The sequence below is a fragment of the Arachis ipaensis genome, chromosome B05 (assembly GCF_000816755.2).
Source record: "Arachis ipaensis cultivar K30076 chromosome B05, Araip1.1, whole genome shotgun sequence".
NCBI lineage: Eukaryota > Viridiplantae > Streptophyta > Magnoliopsida > Fabales > Fabaceae > Arachis > Arachis ipaensis.
The window spans coordinates 122,583,664-122,604,238 of NC_029789.2; the positions used below are offsets into that span (position 1 = coordinate 122,583,664).

The 20,575-nt window shown below is 38.6% G+C and overlaps 1 long non-coding RNA gene across 1 annotated transcript; it reads right to left on the minus strand.

Moving 5' to 3' along the window:
* LOC110272305 lies at window positions 5,106–5,353 on the minus strand. The gene is made up of 2 exons (XR_002363495.1): window positions 5,324–5,353; window positions 5,106–5,243 (listed from the first exon to the last, which is right to left on the minus strand). It is a non-coding gene; the product is annotated as an uncharacterized LOC110272305 (long non-coding RNA).

Here is a 20,575-nt window from a genome sequence, read left to right on the forward strand (position 1 = left end):
GGTTTCCCTTGAGTCCACACTGAACTTGGATTAACCCAAGTTCAGTGTGGGGTAATGCATGATTCTTCCCTTGGAGCGTTGGGCTGGCGCTGAACTTGGAAAGAGCCGAGTTCAGCGTGGAAGAGGCCGAATCAGATTTCCTTAGCATCCTTCAAGCTGGCGCTGAACTTGACCATTGTCAAGTTCAGCGTGGAAGTGACGCTTGTATTTCCTGGGAGGTGTTGATGTTGGCGCTGAACTTGAATAATTTCAAGTTCAGCGTGGAGGAGGCAGCTTACATTCTTCACTCTCTCCATTCTCTAGCCTTGACTTAAACTTCGCGAAATTTGTCCAAAATGCTACCTGAAATAAACAGAATTGCACACAACTCAAAGTAGCATTCATAGTGGCTAAAATAGATTAAATTTTGATTAAACTTAGCAATTCAAGTGCAAATTCACAAGGAAAAGACAAAGAAGATGCTCACGCATCACACATCTTTTGAAAAGATATGGATCATCCTAAATGAAATAGTGGGCATCAGGGAATTGAGTGTGTTAGACATGACTCCAATAGCCTTAAGTTGGCCATGTCAGAAAACCATGAAGCTTCATATATCACTAGCAATTGTTCATCAGGAAATTGTTCATTCACAGAGGAGGTGAATTCTTGATGGCTTTCACAAGGGATCCTAGAAAGATGATTTGCAACTTGGTTCTCCACTCCTTTTCTATCCTTTATTTATATATCAAACTCTTGGAATAAGAGAATCCATCTAATGAACCTTGGCTTTGCATCCTGCTTAGTCAAAAGGTATTTCAAAGTAGCATGATGAGTAAACGCAATTACTTTTGATCCAATCAAATAAGATCAAAATTTGTCAAATGCAAAGACAACAATTAGTAATTCATTTTCAGTGGTTGTATAGTTCTTTTGAGCCTCATTGAGAACCTTGCTAGCATAGTATATAACATGCACAAATTTTTCTTGCCTCTGTTCTAGTACTGCACCAATTGCATAATCACTAGCATCACATATTAATTCAAATGGTAAATTTCAATCAAGTGGTGCTATAATAGATGCAGATGCAAGTTTTGTCTTAAGATTCTCAAAATCAAGCATGCATTTTTAATCAAAATTCAAAGGGTTATCAGAAGTTAGAAGATTGCTCAAAGGTTTAGCAATCTTCGAGAAGTCTTTGATAAACCTTTTATAGAAACCAGCATAATCCAAAAAACTTCTAATTTCTTTTACATTACTTGGTGGTGGTAATATTTCAATTACCTCCACTTCAACTTTGTCCACCTCTATGTCTTTATTAGAAATTCGGTGTCCAAGTACAATTCTCTCAGTTATCATAAAATGGAAAATTTTCAATTTAAAATCAAATTAGTTTATTGACACCTCTTTAAAACTAAAGCAAGATGATATAAACAATTAGCAAATGAATTACCAAATACTAAAAATTCATGCATGAAAATCTCTATAAATTTTTCAACCGTATCAAAAAATGGATAGTATACACCTTTAGAATGTAGCGAGTGCATTGCAAAGTCCAAAGGGCATGTGCTTATATGCAAAAACTCCACATGGACAAGTGAAGGATGTCTTCTCTTGGTCTTTAGGATCCACAATAATTTGGTTGTATTCAGAGTATTAATCCAAGAAGCAATAGTAAGCATATCCTGCTAACCTTTTCAACATTTGATCCCTGAATGGGAGAGAAAAATGATATTTTCTGGTGGCCTCATTAAGTTTTTGATAATCTATACACATGCACCAACAGTCACTGTGCTTGTTGGAATTGATTCATTCTTCTCATTTAGCACCACAGTGACCCCTCCCTTCTTTGGAATTACTTGAACAGGGCTCACCTATGAGCTATTTGAGATAGGATAAATAATCCATGTCTCCCACAATTTTAACACTTCTTTCTGAACAACCTCCTTCATTGTTGGATTTAGTCTCCTCTGTGCTTTGCGTCGTCTTCCAAGAGAATTTTATGCATGCATATTGTTGGACTTATTCCCTTGAGATCGGTTATGTAACACCCTAACTATCAAAGCTCACGCTTCCGACTGCGCTACTCTGATAGCTCGGACATTACGACGACTTTTATACTATTTAATACTAAAATATGAGCCTGTTTAAAACTTTAAACCGCAATACCGCTCCCAAAATACTTTCGTCAATAATGTACATTCATACATACCATACAACTTACAAAAACTCTCAAAGAGTACATCCATATATGTATAATTAATATTACAAGCATTAACCAATACAATTCCTATCCCTCTTACACAAAATATCAAGACAAAGGCGAGGGTACAACAAATAATAATCTAAAACAATACAGAGCATTTCAACAACTACTAAATAAACTCTTTGTGACTTCTGCGCCCATGTCCTGAAAGGGGAAAAATGTAGGGGGTGAGAACATCATCCTCGAAAGGGTTCTAAGTAGAGGGTTTTCGGGAATTACTGTAATAGGATACGTGAAGATAAACCGTACCAGTGATTAATAACCGTCTTATGCCTCTTTTCAAAAACAACGGTTACAATATAAGTAAAGTCGGAAATCTTTTCTGAAAGAGAAAACTGTTCATTTAAAACAAGATTCAAAAGCCTTTCAAAAGGTTTATCTATGTTGAACCAAATTTGCCTTTCATACTTTTCCAAACCAGAAATACAAAACCAAAACCAACCATCGGTCCATCTTATTTCAACCACAGCCCTAGGCCCAAATAATCCAACCAACAACCAATCACCACAGTCCAACAGAGTCTCAGTAGCAAACACAAATAGGAAGATGCAAGCACAAACAAACAGTTATTGCAAGTAGAACAATTAGCAGTTAATCACAAGTAGTCACAAAGGCAAACCAAGTACAATATGCACACCCAAACAATGTCACATAGATGCATATGATGCATGCCTGTCCTAGTGGCTAATGATATCATCTGTCGGTTATATAGCCAACCCAACAAGTCCTGGTAGCTAACCATACTGTCCCTCTGTCATGCATCCCCAACTCAGGTTATACTCAACATAAAGTTGATCATAATCATGATCCATATCCAACACCCTCACTGGTGTATATTCACGGGAGCGAGCTCATCCGAGGCTTTCACAGTGCCCGGCCACCCTTACGACATAGGGTCAACAGAGTCTCGAGTTTCCACCTGGAGCACGTGGTGGCTAGCTACTGCTTTCTCCCAGGGAAACTCGTGTCGCTGATAGTGGAAGTGCAACATTCACATTTCATCCATTAGCATATATGCATTTACAATCGGCCATAATCAACAATGGCTCCGCCGTAACTCGGCAATAACTCAGCCATTCGGCCCACGGTTCAATCCAGAACCAGCCAATTTATCAATCAATACAGCCCTTCGGCTTAAATTCATAATTCATAATCAGCCATACGACTCATAATTCATTCGGTAATCAGCCATAATTCAATAGCATACACAGTCATTCCAGCTCATAACAAAATAGGACTTCTACCATTCAACATCATCAAATTAATAAAACCAGCATTTAAGCCATAAATCATTTTTTTTCTCAATTCATTTCACTTTGAAATCAAGTTTCAACTCTTTTCAGCCTTGGTTTTAAAGTTCCCATTTCTCAAATCATCTCAGGCTCATAAGCCACAGCGATTTGGCTGAACTCTTTAAGGAAGAGGTCGATTGTACTGACTTGAAGAGGTCGGTTGCTTTGTCCTCGATCTCCCCAGGTCGGATAGCTTGACCCAGGGTATGAACATTTGGCTTTAAAATTCCCATTCCTCAATTCATTTCAGGCTCATAAGCCACTTTTACTCAAAGTAGGTTCCCTTTTCAAAACAAAGCCACCCTCGGCATCCTCTTTTCGAAACTTCCAAAACCATGGCAAGTTAAGGATTTATTTTGAAATATTCAAAATCATTCATCCCACAGCGGGATTTTATAACAAAAGTTCCTCGGCAGAGTCTCAAGTCTTTAGGGGAGAATAACATAACTCTTTCTGTCAAATTCTCTTAAAATCATTAAAACCTTGGCTTCCTGATTTGAGTAATAAAATAGGATCTAAGCCAAACCGAGTCATGTAATCAATTACTCTTTTCAAAGCCGCTTCCTTCACTTAAACAAAAACCAGTTTCAACCTCATGGTAAATTCTAAAGCGTTCAAACTGCCCAGAAAATGTTTTAGTCTTGTAAAAATTTAGAATTTAAAGAGTAATTAAAACTTTCCCAAAACATATTAGAATGAAGCTTGTCAATAGACGTTCAGGTTCTTTCAAAGTCACTGAAACTCCTCTAATTGAAACCCTCAAGTCAAATTCAAAGGCATAGCCCTTGTCACATTTAAAACAGCTTTAAAACATAAGTTTCATCTAAATAACCTTCCCCTAAGAGATACAATGTTTTTCTTAAGAAGCAAGACTAAATCACAATTTCCTCTTTAATAATTCATTTCAAAAGCATGAATCATCCTTTTCTTGATAATTCAAATAAAATAGTAGAAGTCTTTAACTCATCATCTTTGCAGGCAACATTTCAATAAAGACTCGGATTTTATAGAAACTTCGGCAGCACCTCCCCTAAAACTTAGACTTTACCACCCGGTTCGAGTCCCTACTAAACCGTTTCACAATCATTTTCAACAGTCCAGATCCAAAATTCAGTTCCAGAGCAAACTAAATCCAACAGTCATCTCATTTTCATATCTCAAGGAACCGTTTAAAAATCAGATCGTTATCAACCAATTAAACTCATTTCCAAAGCTTTAAAGAATCGGTTTAGCAATGAATTGTTTATCAAAACCAAATCAATTAAAGCAAACCAGGCTGAATTTCAAAGAGCATTCTATCTTTCACATTATCAAGAAAGTCAACTCAACTCAAATCAATCCCCAACGGATTAAACTCAAATTTCAAATCTTTAAAGAATCAACTTCAAAAACATTCCATTTCACAAGCCGCACAACAATTCAGCCAAACAAACATTCATAATCATTCGAGACAATTAAATAATACATAAGGCTGCTACAACCACCAAATACACATTGTCTCACATCAGTATCCATATGTAATAATTCCAATATATAAAATATAGTTTTCGGAAAGCGCTCCTACCTCAAAACGCAAATCCATAACCCAAGTGTGTCAACTGAACTCTTTTCGCTCAGCGCGAAATCCGTGACAACCGCAGCCTCCGCTTGCTTTCCAAATAGCAGAAACAGCCTCACTCGGTACATGTCAGCTCGATTACTAGTTCCTAACACATTAATACCGCAAGGACCTTAATATAAAAAACAAGATATTAACGTGGAAGTTTTCGAAATGTAAAATACTCACTGTAATACGAAAACGAAACAGCAACGGCCACTGAACCGGTTTGGCGGTAGCCTCGGCAGCCACCTCCAGCGGCTGCGGCGACCCGAATCCGGCGACGGTGACTGAAACCAACATGCCACGACAATAAAACTCCCATAATTTCACAAGAAACGATAACCAAGTTCGAAACCCTTACCGGCATACTTTTTCGGCGATGGCAGCAGGGTCTCAAGTAGCAGAAGCGCAGCTCGGAGCTCCGGTGATCCTGAAAGTCACAGAATCATCCTCGGCAGTCAGAATCACAGTGGTGGTTCTGGCGGCAGTAACTCGCGATAAAATCCAAATGACACCGGCTTCAGTAACGGCTCCCGGCGGCAGCAGCGGCGGGTCAGCGCCGCCCTCTCCCCGCAGCTCTCTCTCTCTTCACGTGAACTTTTCCCCTCTGGGGATCCAGCTGCTGCAACACTTCCTCTCTCCCAACTCGGCGATGATAGCGACGCGGTGGTGCGACGGCTGGACGGCGACGGATCTGAGGGAGGGAGGCTTGCCCACACGAACAGAATCTTCCCTCCGCCGATCTCCCTCTCTCATAGTTGCGCAGTCTCTCTCCTCTATTCTCTCTCCTCTGCGACGGCAAAGGCAGCGACAGCACGAGTTCCTCATGTACAGCAGTCCGGCGGCAGCCCCACAGGACGGCGACGACGCGGCTGGGCAACGGCAGTAGCGCGCGGTCCCCACTCTGCTTCCTCCCTCCACTGGTGGCGAAATCCTCACTCTCGGATCTCCCCTTTCCTGATTCTGTTTCCTTCTTCCATGGAACAAGAAAAGGAATGGTGGGTGCTGCTATGGGTTTCAAGTTCGGTGAACTTCCTGAAGGTGAAAGGGAAGACAGGGTAAGATTTCGGCTGCTTGGATGAAGGCTTTAGGGTTTCATTTTTGGAAAAAATTATGGTTAGGGACATTTTAGTAATTTCAAATGAAATTGGGAAAATATAGTAATTAAAACCCAATTTAAATCCAACACTAATTGTATATAGAAAAATACTATTTGTTCATCAATTTTACAAATTATTTTCAATAAAATGCCCAAATCTAAAAATTAAAAATAATATAATTAAATCTTTTATTTTCCCAAAACAGTAGCATCAATATTTTAAAATATTAATTATTTAGTCCAAATCATATAAAAATTCTTATTATTTCACAACTACCAACTTTATAATTTTGAATATAGAAAATAATTCAATAATTGTGAAATTGGATAATAATCATAACTCATGTCAAATTCAATAAATCAAAACTTGGCTTAATTATCTTTAATAAAATAATTTCTAAAATTAAGGTTATAAATAACTATATGATTTGAGACTTGATCATAATAAAATTTTTCAAAAGTTCTGAATCTTACAAGTTATAGTCCAACCAATGGCACTTTTGTGGCTCCTCAAAACCTCCAGCAATTCATCTTCTTCCACCTCACTTAATGAAGAGCTAATAATTACTCGAAGAGTGTCTCCAGCTCCAAGGAAGGCATTTTTGATATTTGAAGGCAATGACTTTAGTTCAAGCTTGGGTGCTTCCTCTTTTTCTTTCTCTGGTGTGATTGGAATGATTGTGACTTCCTCTGTTTCTTCATTGCAAGGTTCTTGCAAAACTTCAAGAATCTCATCAAAATTTTCTTCTCTCAAGACATCATGCACCAAAGATTCTATGACATCAATTCTCATGCATTCTTCAGATTCACTTGAATAATTCATTGCCTTAAATACATTAAAGACTATTTTCTCTTCATGAACTCTGAGCACAAGTTCTCCCTTTTGTACATCAATAATTGCTCTAGTAGTGGCCAAGAATGGTTTATCCAAAATGATTGAGGCATTTGCATATTCTTCCATATCTAGAACCACAAAGTCTGCAGGGAAGATAAACTCCCTCACTTTCACTAATAAATTTTCTACCACTCCATGAGAGAATTTGAATGATCTATCAGCTAGTTGGAATGTCATTTTTGTAGGTTTAATTTCCTCAATTGGCATTTTTTTTCATCACTGAGAGAGGCATCAAGTTGATGCTAGCACCTAAATCATAAATTACTCTTTCAAAGGTAATATCATCAATAGTGCATGAAATTTAAAAACTCCCCGGGTCTTTCAATTTTTGAGGTAAATTCTTTTGTATGATGGCACTACACTCTTGAGTAAAGACCACTGTCTCTTTATCCTTCTAACTTCTGTTTTTGGACATGAGCTCCTTCAAAAACTTGACATATAGAGGCATTTGTTCTAATACTTTAGCAAAGAAAATATTGATCTAGAACTTTTTAAAGATTTCTAGAAATTTGAAAAATTATTTGTCCCTGATATCCTTTTGGAGCCTCTGAGGTATCGAGTTTTTAGTACATAGGGATTCACAACTTCTTTTCTTTTGGTGGACTAGCTATAGTGGTCTCTTTCTCCCATTGTTTGTTCATTTGTTTGCCAGCTTTTTTATTGTGTCCTTCCTGGCGTGTGGATTCTCCCTCTACAACTCTTCCACTACTCAGCATAATGACTTTACACTCCTTCCTTGTCTTGTTCTCAATGTCACTTGGGAAGGTATGGTGTGTTTTGCTAATTATTTAACAATTTGGCCTATTTGCACTTCTAATTTTTTTATTGAAGCACCTTAGTTTTGGAAGTTGGACATTATCTCTTCCCTTAAGCTTTTTGTTTCTTGAATAAAGCTTTTAGTTTCTTGAGAATGCTTCTCCAGGACAAGTTCAATATTAGAGAGCCTTTGTGGGTCATGAGATGGTTGTGTGGGGTTTTGTGGTTGGTGCATATTGTTTTGAGAATGGAAAGAGATATTTTGTGGGTTTCTGAAGTGATTTTGATTGGTTAGATGGTGGTTGAAATGGTTTGCATTGTTGAAGTTATTGTTGTTGAAATTATTTCTTCTTTGTTCCTGACCTTGTTGACCTCCCCACCCAAAATTTGGATGGTTTCTTTATCTAGGATCGTGTGTTTTTTAATAAGGATCATTTTGTTGTGTCTTGGAAGGATTTTTCATAAAGTTGACTTGCTCTACTGGTGGTTGGTCTATGTTGAATGTGTCATAACTCCCTCCAAAGTGAGTTCTCTCATTTATGTCATAAAGTGAAACTTGGGTGTTGATGGCAGAGACTTGCATTCCTTCTATTTGCTTTGTGAGTGTTAATTGTTAGGACATGATCTTATTTTGTTCCATGAGGGCATCTAGAGTTTCAAGCCCATCACTCCTCTTTTCATGTTCATACTTCTTTCTGAAGAGTAGAGATATTGATTATTAGCAACAATATCTATGAGTTCCATTGCTTCATTAGGAGTCTTCATATGTAGGGAACCCCCACTAAATTATCCAGTGAGTTTCTTGAGGATTGAGTGATCCCATCATAGAAGATTTGTAACTGGATCCAATCTACAAATATGTTTGGTGGGAATCTCCTCAATATTCTTTTGTATCTCTCCCAGGCTTTATATAATGACTCTTCCTCAAGTTGCTTAAAAGTTTGAACCTCTATTCTTAATTTGATCAATCTTTGAGGAGAAAAAAAACTTAGTTAGAAACTTGCTAACTAAATCTTCCTATGTAGCAATACTTTCCTTAGGATGTGTTTCCAACCATTTAGCCACTTTATCTCTAAGAGAAAATGAAAATAAGAGTAATCTATAAGTTTCCAGTGGCACCCCATTAGTTTTCAGAGTGTCACAAATTCGAAGGAAGCTTGAGATATGTTAATTTGGATCTTCTTGAGGACTACCTCTGAATTGACAATTTTGTTAGACTAGAATGATGAATTATGGCTTAAGCTCAAAATTGTTTGCATGCACATTATGGGCCAAAATACTACTCCCGTACTTTCCAGGATCAGGGGTGGTATATGACCCTAATGCCCTCCTAACATGTTGAGCATTGTTACCACCAGCATCAATGTTGTGATTATGATGGTGATCTTCAACCATATTGTGTTCAACTTCTTCTTCTTCACTTTTCTCAACTACTCTCTTATCTCTGGCTTGTTTTCTTATTTTCCAAAGAGTTCGTTCTATTTCTAGATCATATGAGGCTAACCCACCTTCTTGATCACCCTGTATATGCACACATAACACCAATACACAAAGTAATAAAGTTCCTTCTGCCAAAGTGCAATTAATACTAGGTGATGCAACATCACAAACAAGTAATAGACAGAAAGTAAAATGAATATATATAAAAGGTAACTAAATGGCATAAACAATAAAAGCAAAACAAGTAAAACAAAATAAAAGAAACGTCTAATCTAGGTAGCCAATTAACATGGTCATGTCAATCACAATTAATCCCCGGCTACGACGCCAAAAACTTGATACGAATTTTACAAGCTAATATCCGCAAAACAACTGGCAAGTACACCGGATCGCATCAAGTAATACATACCACGATGAGTGGGTTATCGTTCTCACGAGTATTAACAGAGTAAGCAACAATAATCAATTGACTATTCTAGTTAAACAAGTCAAATTTGGATGAGAGTCAATTAAGAACATAACAATAAACTACATAACTTGGTAGTAAAGCAAATGAATGTAAGGTAAATGACTGAAGCTAAATAACGAGAAAGTAAATGGCTGAATGGTAAATGACTGAAATTAATATAGGGATTAAGAACATAAACAGAGAATATATCTAAATTGCAGAATTGAATTAAAACAATAAATGAAAGCAGAAATCAAACAATTAAGAGAATTATATGAAGAAGACCATTGAGGTTCAAAGATATTAACTCCTCTGGAATAAAAAATCCCAACTCTATCTCAATCATTCAATTATTGATCTCTGGCAAATCTTAAGTGATTGAACTCCAATCTCTTGGTAATTCAACCTCTCTTACCTTAATCAATTGCCAATTTCTTAATCAATTGCCAATTCTAATTTCTAGCCACACAACTCTTAGGATATGAATTTAGTTGATTATATGTCACATATCAAATCTAAATACAAGATCATAAGAATTGAGAGAGAGGATCTTCAAGCTTAAGTCTTATGACTCAGCCTTTCAGTTGATCATGAAATTCAACCGAGCTTCAAACCATCTTTCAATGAATTTGAATCATTCAAAACAAAGAACGAAAATTCTCTTTTTGAAACAAAATACATAAATTAAAGATAGAGAATCAACGAATTCATTCCATTAGAGATTAACAGAGCTATTCTTCTCAATGAGGAAGAATTAGTGACTCGTGTCTCAAGAATTACATAACTCAAAATATGCAAAAGTGAAAAATGGCCAAAAACCCCGATTTTTTAGTTCTTCCTTCTCCCTTTTATACTTCTTTCCTTTGCCTTCAGATTCAACTCCAAATTCCATCCAATTTAAGTCCAATCCCAAGTTGAAGTCAAGTCCAATTCAACCCACTCTAGCCCATGATATTAGCAAGGTTGATTCACCTCAAAACTCCACCAATTTGGTTGATTAATTAAGCCCCTAAGTGGAAGATTTGATCCAATGAAGAATGGCGTGGAGCACCTCCATGATGCCATACCAAAAACTTGCAGGAGAGATTAATAGCGGTCTAGAATTTCACAAAGTAATTTTGTTGCAAGCATAGTCCAAACCGACAATTAACTCTCAATCAAAGTTTAAAAGGTTGTCACAATACAAAACAAAATAACCGGAGTAGAATTCTAGGTCGTTGTCCCTAGGAATTACAATCAAGTGCTCAATTATTGGCTATGAGAAAATTGGGAGTTTTGGTCACAATAACAAAAAATGTAAATAGCAAGCAATTAAAGAAACAAACAATAACTAAATATCAAAAGCAATTAAACTAAGGTACTTAAAAAATCAACTAAGAAAGATCTTGGCAAAAGTTGATGATCAAGAATCACTATCCTTGTTGCTAACCACAACATGGTAATCATAAAGAGCAATCCCACTTTATCATCCCCAACATTGGAGAAAAGTCAAATGGGCTTAATTAATCCTAATCAACTCACTAATTAACTTAGTGAAAGACTAGCATCAATGGAAACATGACTAATTAAGATCTTCTAATTATCAATCAACTTAGACATTAATAACTCAAGGTCACCCAAGTTATCAACCTAAGCCAAGAATGCAAAAATCAACTCTAAAAATAAAAGAAGCATTTCATCAAATACTTAATATGCATAAAAGAAAACTATAGCAAATTACAAGTATAAAAGCTACAACTACCAAAACAAGAAGACAACAATAACCAATCAAGTAAGCAACATTAAACATGAAATACCTCAAATTGCATTAAAGAGAATTAGAATCCAACAATTGTTCATAAACTAAAATAGACAAAATAAAGGAACTAACAAGAATAACTAAGATGATTGACACAACAGAACAAGGAAAAGTAAAGAAAACTAAACTAAAACAAGATCAAAACCTAAAACTAGAAAGAAATTAAGCTAAGAAACCCTAAATTCTAGAGAGAAGTTTGAGCTTTTCTCTCTAGAATCCCCTAAAACATGATAAAAACCTAAAAACTAACACTACTTGGTTCATCCCCCTTCAATCCTTGGTTCAATAGCACTAGAAATGAGTTGGATTGGGCCCAAAATGGCTAGAAATTACGGATCACGTTTTAGCATTAAGTGAGTCACGCGCTGTATGTCATGCGTACGCGCAAATTGGCGATTTTCCAAGTCATGTGTACGTGCAACGGAACAGATTTTCAAAATTTCATTTCTTCACGATTTCTCCATTTTTACATGCTATTGAATGGAATTAAAGTAATTAAATTAAATTTAGCAATTTAAGAGCTTAAAAAGCATGTTTTTAACTATTAAGCACAATTAGGAGAAATTTACAAAATCATACTATTTTAGTGAATAAATGTAGGAAAAGTTGATAAAATTCCCCAAATTCAATACAAGATAAACCATAAAATTGTGGTTTATCAATGCCACGGTATCACTTTATGTTGGCCCAAATTTGAATGTATGAAGCACCATGTAAGACCCAGAGCTTTTGAAAAAGGGCTATCAGGAGCTAATTTCAAAATCAATATTTCTGTAGCTTTAATTTCAGAAATTTCTTTATTAAAGAAAATTAGAGCAAGTTTTGATTAATTGAATTTGAAATAAATTAGGATTTATTATCCAATTTTACAATTATTGGATTATTTTCTATATTTGAATTATAAAGTTGGTAGTTGTGAAATAATAAAGATTTTATATGATTTGGATTAGATAATTAATATTTTAAATATTAATACTGCTGCTTTGGAAAACGAAGAAATTAAGCATATTAGTCCTAATTTTGGATTCGAACGTTTTATTAAAAGTAATTTGTAAAAGTGTTAAACAAATAGTATTTTTTATACATTATTATTGTTGGATTAAAATTTGTTTCTAATTACTATACTATCCCTACTTTTATTTGAAATTACAAAACTAACCCTATTATCCTAATTCTTGTTGTCTAAATTACCAAATTACCCCCCAGCTAAACCCTAACCAGTTGCCCTCTTCCCCTAACCCAATCGGCAGCCGCAACCTCCCTATCCTGAACACATACACTCGGATCACTGAAAGAAAGGTAAAGAAAGTATGGGAATGAGGGAAAGAAAGGGAAGAGAGATCGAGAGCGAGATGCAGAAGGAAGAGGGGAAAGGGGGAGCAACGCCGGTGGGTACCACAGGCACTGTCGCTGCTGTTTGTTGCCATACGAGAGAGTGAGAGAGAAGTGGAGGGCGAGAGGGAGAAGGTTGGTGCGCCGTTGGAGCCACATCGCCGTGTCCCTCACTGTCACCGCCGCGTTTCATCGCCGACGTCAAACTTCCATCGCCATCTCCACTGTTCAACCCGCCATCAGGGAGAGCCACTTCCATCGAGCCCTAACCGTCACTATCGCCTCTGCACGCAAGGAAGGAACCTTTGCCATCGCCGTTCCGTCTCAAACCGGAGCCGCCGTCGCGCCTGGGTGCCACTGCCGCGGACTCGCGTTGGCCGCATCGCCGTGCCACCATCACACCATGGATCTACGCAATTCGCGAGTTGGGCTAAGGAAGGAGAGACGAACGCGACGGGGATGAGTGGGAGAGCCGCGCCGGCGCTGTTGGGGTCTCACCGCCGCCGCCCCTGTGGTGGCTGGTGTCGTCGCCGGAGAAGACCATTGGAGTTGCTGTCTGCCTCAGCTGGGGTTCGTCGCCACCGGAGCTTCCATGGCCGACAGAAGCGGCCGCCGCCCTCCTAGCTGCCGCAGTTGTTGTGGTCCACTGTATGGCCGCCGGAGAAAATCGCCGTGGCCGCTGAAACCACCGCCGTTGTGGTTGTCGGGGTTATTCATCACCTCTGCCGCTTGAGGTGGCTGCCGGGCTGCAACCGAACCGGCTCGGAGACCGCCGCTATTTCGGCTCAGCCGTTCCTTCTTCGTTTCGGTAAGTATGTTTCGGAAAGCCTCGCGTTAGTATATCATTGTGTTTGGTTAATGGATATGAATTTTGGTAACGTGGGGTAAAGTCCTGATTATTATATGTTGCGATTAGAGTTGCTGTGGTTACTGCGAAAGTGAGCGAAGCTGTGATTCAAGCTGCCGGTAATTTCGGGTTAAGAGAGAAGGTTCCGGTAACGCGTTTGGGCTATGGTTTTGCGTTTTGAGGTAGGGGCGCTTTCCGAAAACTATATTTTTATATATTGGAATTATTACATATGGGTACTGATGTGAGACATGGTATATTTGGTGATTGCATTCAGTCTTATGTATGGTTTGGTGGACTTGAAAGATTATGAATGTTTGTTTGACTGGATTGTTGTGCGGCTTTGTGAAACGAAATGCTTTTGAAGTTGATTCTTTTAAAGCTTTGAAATTGAGTTTAATCCGTTGGGAATTGATTGAGTTGAGTTGATTTTCTAGAGAATATGAAAGATAGAATACACTCTTGGATTCAACCTGGTTTGCTTTAAATGATTTGGTTTTGATAAATAATNCTAATAATGAATTGATTTTGAAACGGTTTCATGGAAAAATGAAAATGAGGTGACTGTTGGATTTAGTTTGCTTTTGAACTGATTTTTGGATCTGGACTGCTGAAAAGGATTGTGGAACGGTTTAGTTGGGACCCGAACCGGGTGGCAAAGTCCAAGTTTTAGGGGAGGTGCTGCCAAAATTCCAGTAGAATCCGGGACTTTAATAAAACGTTATTCGGAAACTCATGAGTTAAAGATTTCTACTATGTTTTCTGAATTATTAAGAAAGGGATGACTTATGCTTCTGAAATGAATTATTAAAAAGGAAATTGTGATTTAGTCTTGTTTCTTAAGAAAAGTATTATATTTCCCTTGTGAACAAGTTATTTAGATGAAACTTATGCTTTAAGACTGTTTTAAATGTGAAAAGGGTTTATGCCTTTGAATTGATTTGAGGGTTTCAATTAGAGAAGTTTTAGTGATCTTGAAAGAACCTGAACGTCTATTGACAAGTTTCATTCTAAAATGTTTTGGGAGAAGTTTTAAGTACTCTTTGAGTTCTGAATGTTTGCAAGACTAAAACAATTTTTGAGTAGTTGAAACGCTTTAGAATTTTTCATGGGGTTGAAGCTGGTTTTTGTTTAAGTAAAGGAAACAGCTTTGAAAAGAGTAATTGATTACATGACTCGGTTTGGCTTAGATTCTATTTTGTTACTCAAATCGGGAAGCCAAGGTTTTAATGATTTTAAGTGAATTTGAGGAAATGAGTTATGTTAATCTCCCCTAAAGACTTGAGACTCTATCGAGGAACTTTTGTTATAAAATTCCATTGTTGGATTGGTGATTTTGAATATTTCAAAAAGATCCTTAACTTGCCATGTTTTTGGAAGTTTTGGAAAGAGGATGCCGATGGTGGCTTTGTTTTAAAAGGGGAACTTACTTTGAGTAAAAGTGGCTTATGAGCCTGAGATGATTTGAGAAATGAGATCTTTAAAGCCAAGGCTGAAAAGAGTTGAAATTGAATTCAAAGTGAAATGGATTGAGAAAAAGTGATTTATGGCTTAAATGCCGATTTTATGAATTTGATGATGTTGGATGGGGGAAGTGCTGTTTTGTTATGAGCCGGAATGGCTGTGTATGATTATGAATTTTGGCTGGTTCTGGATTGAACCATGAGCCGGATGGCTGACTATGAGTCATTAATTTAAGCCGGATGGCTGAGATGAATGTTGATTCATGGCTGAGAATGAATGCATATATGCTGAAATATTGATAATTGTGATTTTCACTTCTACTATCGGAGACACGAGTTTTCCTGGAAGGAAGCAGTGGCTAGCCACCACGTGCTCCAGGTGGAAACTCGACTTTGCTGACCCTATGTCGTAAGTGTGGCCGGGCACTGTGAAAGTCCCGGATGAGCTCGTCCCCGTGAATATACACCAGTGAGGGTGTTGGATATGGATTATGATTATGATCATGATGATGATCGAGAAATAACTCGAGTTGGGAATGCACGACAGAGGGACAGTCTAATGGTTAGCTACCAGGACTTGTCGGGCTGGCTTTATAACCGACATATGATATCATCAGCCACTAGGACAGGCATGCATCATATGCATCTATGTGACATTGTTTTAGGTGTGCATATTGTACTCGGTTTGCCTTTGTGACTACTTGTGATTAACTGCTAATTGTTCTACTTGCAATAAATGTTTATTTGTGCTTGAATCTTCCTATTTGTGTTTGCGACTGAGACTCTGTTGGACTGTGGTGATTGGTTGTTGGTTGGATTGTTTGGGCCTAGGGCCGTGGTTGAAATGAGATGGACCGATGGTTGGTTTCGGTTTTGTGTTTCTGATTTGGAAAAGTGTGAAAGGCTAATTTCGTTCAGCATAGATAAACCTTTTTGAAAGGCTTTTGAGTTTTTGAGAATTGAACGGTTCCTCTTTCAGAAAAGATTTTTGACTTTACTTTTATTGTAAACCGTTGTTTTTGAAAAAAGGCATAAGACGATTATTAATCACTGGTACGGTTTACCTTCACGTATCCTATTACAGTAATTCCCAAAAATCCTCTACTGAGAACCCTTTCGAGGATGATGTTCTCACCCCCTACATTTTTTTCCTTTCAGGATATGGGCGCAGAAGTCACGAAGAGTTTATTTAGTTGTTGAAATGCTCTGTATTGCTTTAGATTATTATTTATTGTACCCTCGCCTTTATCTTGATATATTCTGTAAGAGGGATAGGGATTGTATTGGCTAATGCTTGTAATGTGTGTGTGTGTGTGTGTGTGTGTGTGTGTGTGTGTGTGTGTGTTTGTACTCTTTATGAGTTTTTGTAAGTTGTATGGTATCTATGGATGTACGTTATCGAACGAAAGTATTTTGGGAGCGGTATTGCGGTTTAAAGTTTTAAACAGGCTCATATTTTAGTATTAAATAGTATAAGAGTCGTCGTAATGTCCAAGCTATTAGAGTTGCGCAGCCGGAAGCGTGAGCTTTGATAGTTAGGGTGTTACACACCAAGCGTGGTACGCCAAGGGCTTGCCGTGGCACGACAAAACACTTCAAGAATTTTTGCTCCAAATGTAAAAGTGTGACACCAGGCATGGACGCCAGGGGTTTGTTGTGGGATGCCAAAGCAAGTTCTTAAATGCCCAAAAATCAAGTATATGAAGGTAACAGAAGTGGCACGCCAAGGCCTTAGCATGGGATGCGAACTGAAATTCGTGCATACGCATGAAGGGTGCGTACGCATGATTTTGAAGATGGCACTGCTTGCACGTATGCGTGAAGTGATGCGTACGCACAACATTGAAACTTGTTTCACATACGCGTACGCTTGAAGAATGCGCGTACGCATGTTTCTCTCTTGCTGTCAAACTTGTGCGTATGCATTATCCATGCGTACGCACGACCGCCGTTGGATGCCACTTCTCCCACGTTGGACGACAAAGCTTCCAGGCCTCCATTTCTTCACTCTTTGGTTTCCAAAAGCATGTCACTCAAAGTGTATCCTTAATTCCAAAGTGTGTTCTTGGCTTGAAAGTGTCCTTGGCTCTTTTTGTTCTTGTTTTGCTTGGTTCATCTCCAAAATCTCCTAAAACATATTATTCAAAACATTAAACATACTCTCTACTAATCTATGAATTTATTGCTAAAAGAAAGCAAAAAATATTGAAATTTAAATGAAATTCATAAAGGAAAACTACTAATGATCCAAATGCATCAGTTCACCAGCCACCTCTACCAAGAAATCCACCTTGCATGGGCTTTAATAGCGTGGCAGGGCTCATACTGGATGTCATATTGGGACAACTCTATCGCCCATGTCATCATTCGTCCCAATAGGTCAGGCTTATGCAGGATTTGTCTGATCGCTTGGTCGGTTCTCAATGTGATCGGGTGTCCTTGGAAATGTTGTATGTCTTCGAGAGGAAACCAACAGAGCAAAGACCACCTTCTTTAGCCTCGTGTACCTCAGCTCCGCCCCTTGGAGCATCTTACTTATGAAGTACACGGGTTGCTGCTGCTTGCCTTCTTCTCGCACTAAAGCGGCCACCAAGGCCTCCTCCGTCACCGCCAGGTATAGGTACAAAGGCTCTCCGTCTTTCGACTTCCCTAGAACGGGTGGCTCGGACAAGATACTCTTGAAATGGCTGAAAGCTTCTTCACAAGATGGGATCCATTCAAAGGTCATTCTCTTTTTCATTAGGTTGAAGAAAGCTAACGCCTTAGCCATCGATGCACCGAGGAAACGAAGCAGGGCCGTCAACCTTCTTGCCAGTCTTTGCATATCTTTCACACATCCAAAGCATGCCATGCGGAAAACGACATCGCATTTGTCCGGGTTAGCTTCTACCCTCTCTGGGTGTGATCATGAATCTTAAGAATTTTCCTGCTTCCATGGCGAAAGCGCATTTCAAGGGATTCAACGTCATATACTTTCGAAAGGAGTTGAAGATGACTTGAAGGTCGGCTACCAGGTTGCTCGCCTCAACCATTTTCACTAGCATGTCATTAACGTAGACCTCTATCGACCTACCTATGTGGTCATTGAATACTTTGTTCACCAACCTTTGGTATGTTGCCCCCCACGTTCTTCAACCCAAACGGCATGATCTTGTAACAGAACATCCCTCCTAGCATTATGAACGCTGTTTTTTCCTCGTCAAGTCGGTGCATCAAGATCTGGTTGTATCCCAAATAAACGTCCATGAAACTTAAGAACTTGAACCCCGCTATTCCATCCACCAAGGCATCAATGTTGGGAAGGGGGAATGAGTCTTTTGGGCATGCTTTGTTGAGGTCTGAATAATCCACGCACATTCTCCATTTTCCATTCACTTTTTTCACAAGAACTACATTTGTTAGCCATGTGGAGTAGTCAAGTTCTCTAATGAAACAGGGTTCCAACAAGCTAGTTGTTTGTTTGGCTACCTCGTTTGCCCTTTCCGACGACATCTTGCTCCTCCTCTGAACAACAAGATGTACCTCCGGTCTCACAACAAGATGTACCTCCGGTCTATCCCTGGCATGTCAGCTGGGGTCCAGGCAAAGAGATCTCTATTGGCACGGATGGCTTCAATCGGAGGTCCTTTCAATTCGTGGGGGAGGTTACGGTTCATGAACGTGAACTTGTCCTCCATTTCCCCTACCCGGAACTTTTCCAAGTCACTTTGGCGTTCGCGCCTCAGGTAGGAGTGTTCAAAACCGATCCGGACCGAACTAAACCGACGAACCAAACCGAAAAAATCGAAAACCGAATTAACCGATAACCGAAAAACCGAAAAAACTGATTTTGCTGTTTTTGTCCGGTTCGGTTCGGTTTTTGATTTTGAATCGTCTACCCTAACCTCCAAATCCACAATCCATACCCTAACCTTTAGGCTTCAGTACTCATCGCTCCCTCTTCTCCAAATCTCCACACCTGCCGGCTGCCGACCTGCGCCCAGCCAGCCAGCCACCGCTCCCTCTTCAGTACTCATCGCTCCCTCTTCAGTACTCATCGCACCCAGCCACCCACCACCGCAAAGCCTTTGGCCCGTCGCACATCAGGCCAACACGAAGCCACGCCGTCGCACATCAGGTCAAGACGAAGCCACCACCGACCAACTCGACACGGCAGCACAGCACCACGCCGCCGCCGTTGAGACGCCACCACCCTAACCCATCAGTTCAACCCAGCACGGCAGCACCTCCCAGTCTCCCACTCAGCCTTCCTCCGAAGTCAATATGGAGCTCGAGCCACCGATTCAGGTAATGTTTACCATTTGCATTCTGTTCATTAGTGTTGATTTGTTGCTAAGTTTTGTTGCTGGCTCAGTGTTGAACTTCTTACACTATGTGAAAAATAACAAAATAGTTGAGGAGAAAAAGATGAACTATGTGCAATTGGCCGAGTAGACACGACTAACAAATTTGATCTTCAAAATTGATATTTTTGAATTTATAATTTTTAAATTTCATATATTTAACCACCAATTTTATATATCTGAGTATCTGACCACCAATTTTTGGCTAAGTTTTGTTGCTGGCTCAGTGGCTTGCTGTTTAATGGTTGAATATATTGGAAATGTCTTGCTTGCTGCGTTACTGTTTAATGGTTCATGTTATTGTTGTTTAATGGTTCAATTTATGTTCTATATTCAGTGTATTTTTGTTTGAATTTCTGGTAATTGTTAATAATTTTTTGTTTGAATTTCTACTTTTGTTTGAATAATTTCTGTTTCTGTTTCTGTTCAGTGTATTTATGTTAATTTTCCAATAAAATAGTGAAAGAAATGTGGATTGATAGAATCACTAGTTACTAATAGAATAACCCTTTTTTGCTCTACGCTGCAGAGGGACCTAAAGAAGAGATTGGATAGCCATCACTTTGAATCCAATGGTAGTGGTAAAACAGCTTGTTATCTGATTATATTTTATTGTATTGCTTACACGGGTATCTTATGTTTTCATGCTTTGAATATTCAACTTCATGTTCTAAAGGTTTATATGGGCAGCATAATATGAAGAAGCCAAAGACGATGAAGCAATCACTTGATAACAATTTTGACAATATTGCTCAGTGACTAATTCTATTCCTTCCCAATGAGCAACATGTCCAACCCAAGTAAATTTATTAGGATAATTAGCGGACGTGACAGGAGCAGGAAATCCAAAGCACTGAAGGTAACTTTCGTCTGAATTTTGGTCTTGGTGGAAAGAATTTGTTCTATTATTTTATTTAGCTTATTATTATTATTATTATTATTTAAAAATTTATTGATTATTACTAGAAATTTAATTAAGATTGTTGTTGTTAGTAGTTCAAGTTTAGAGCATATATC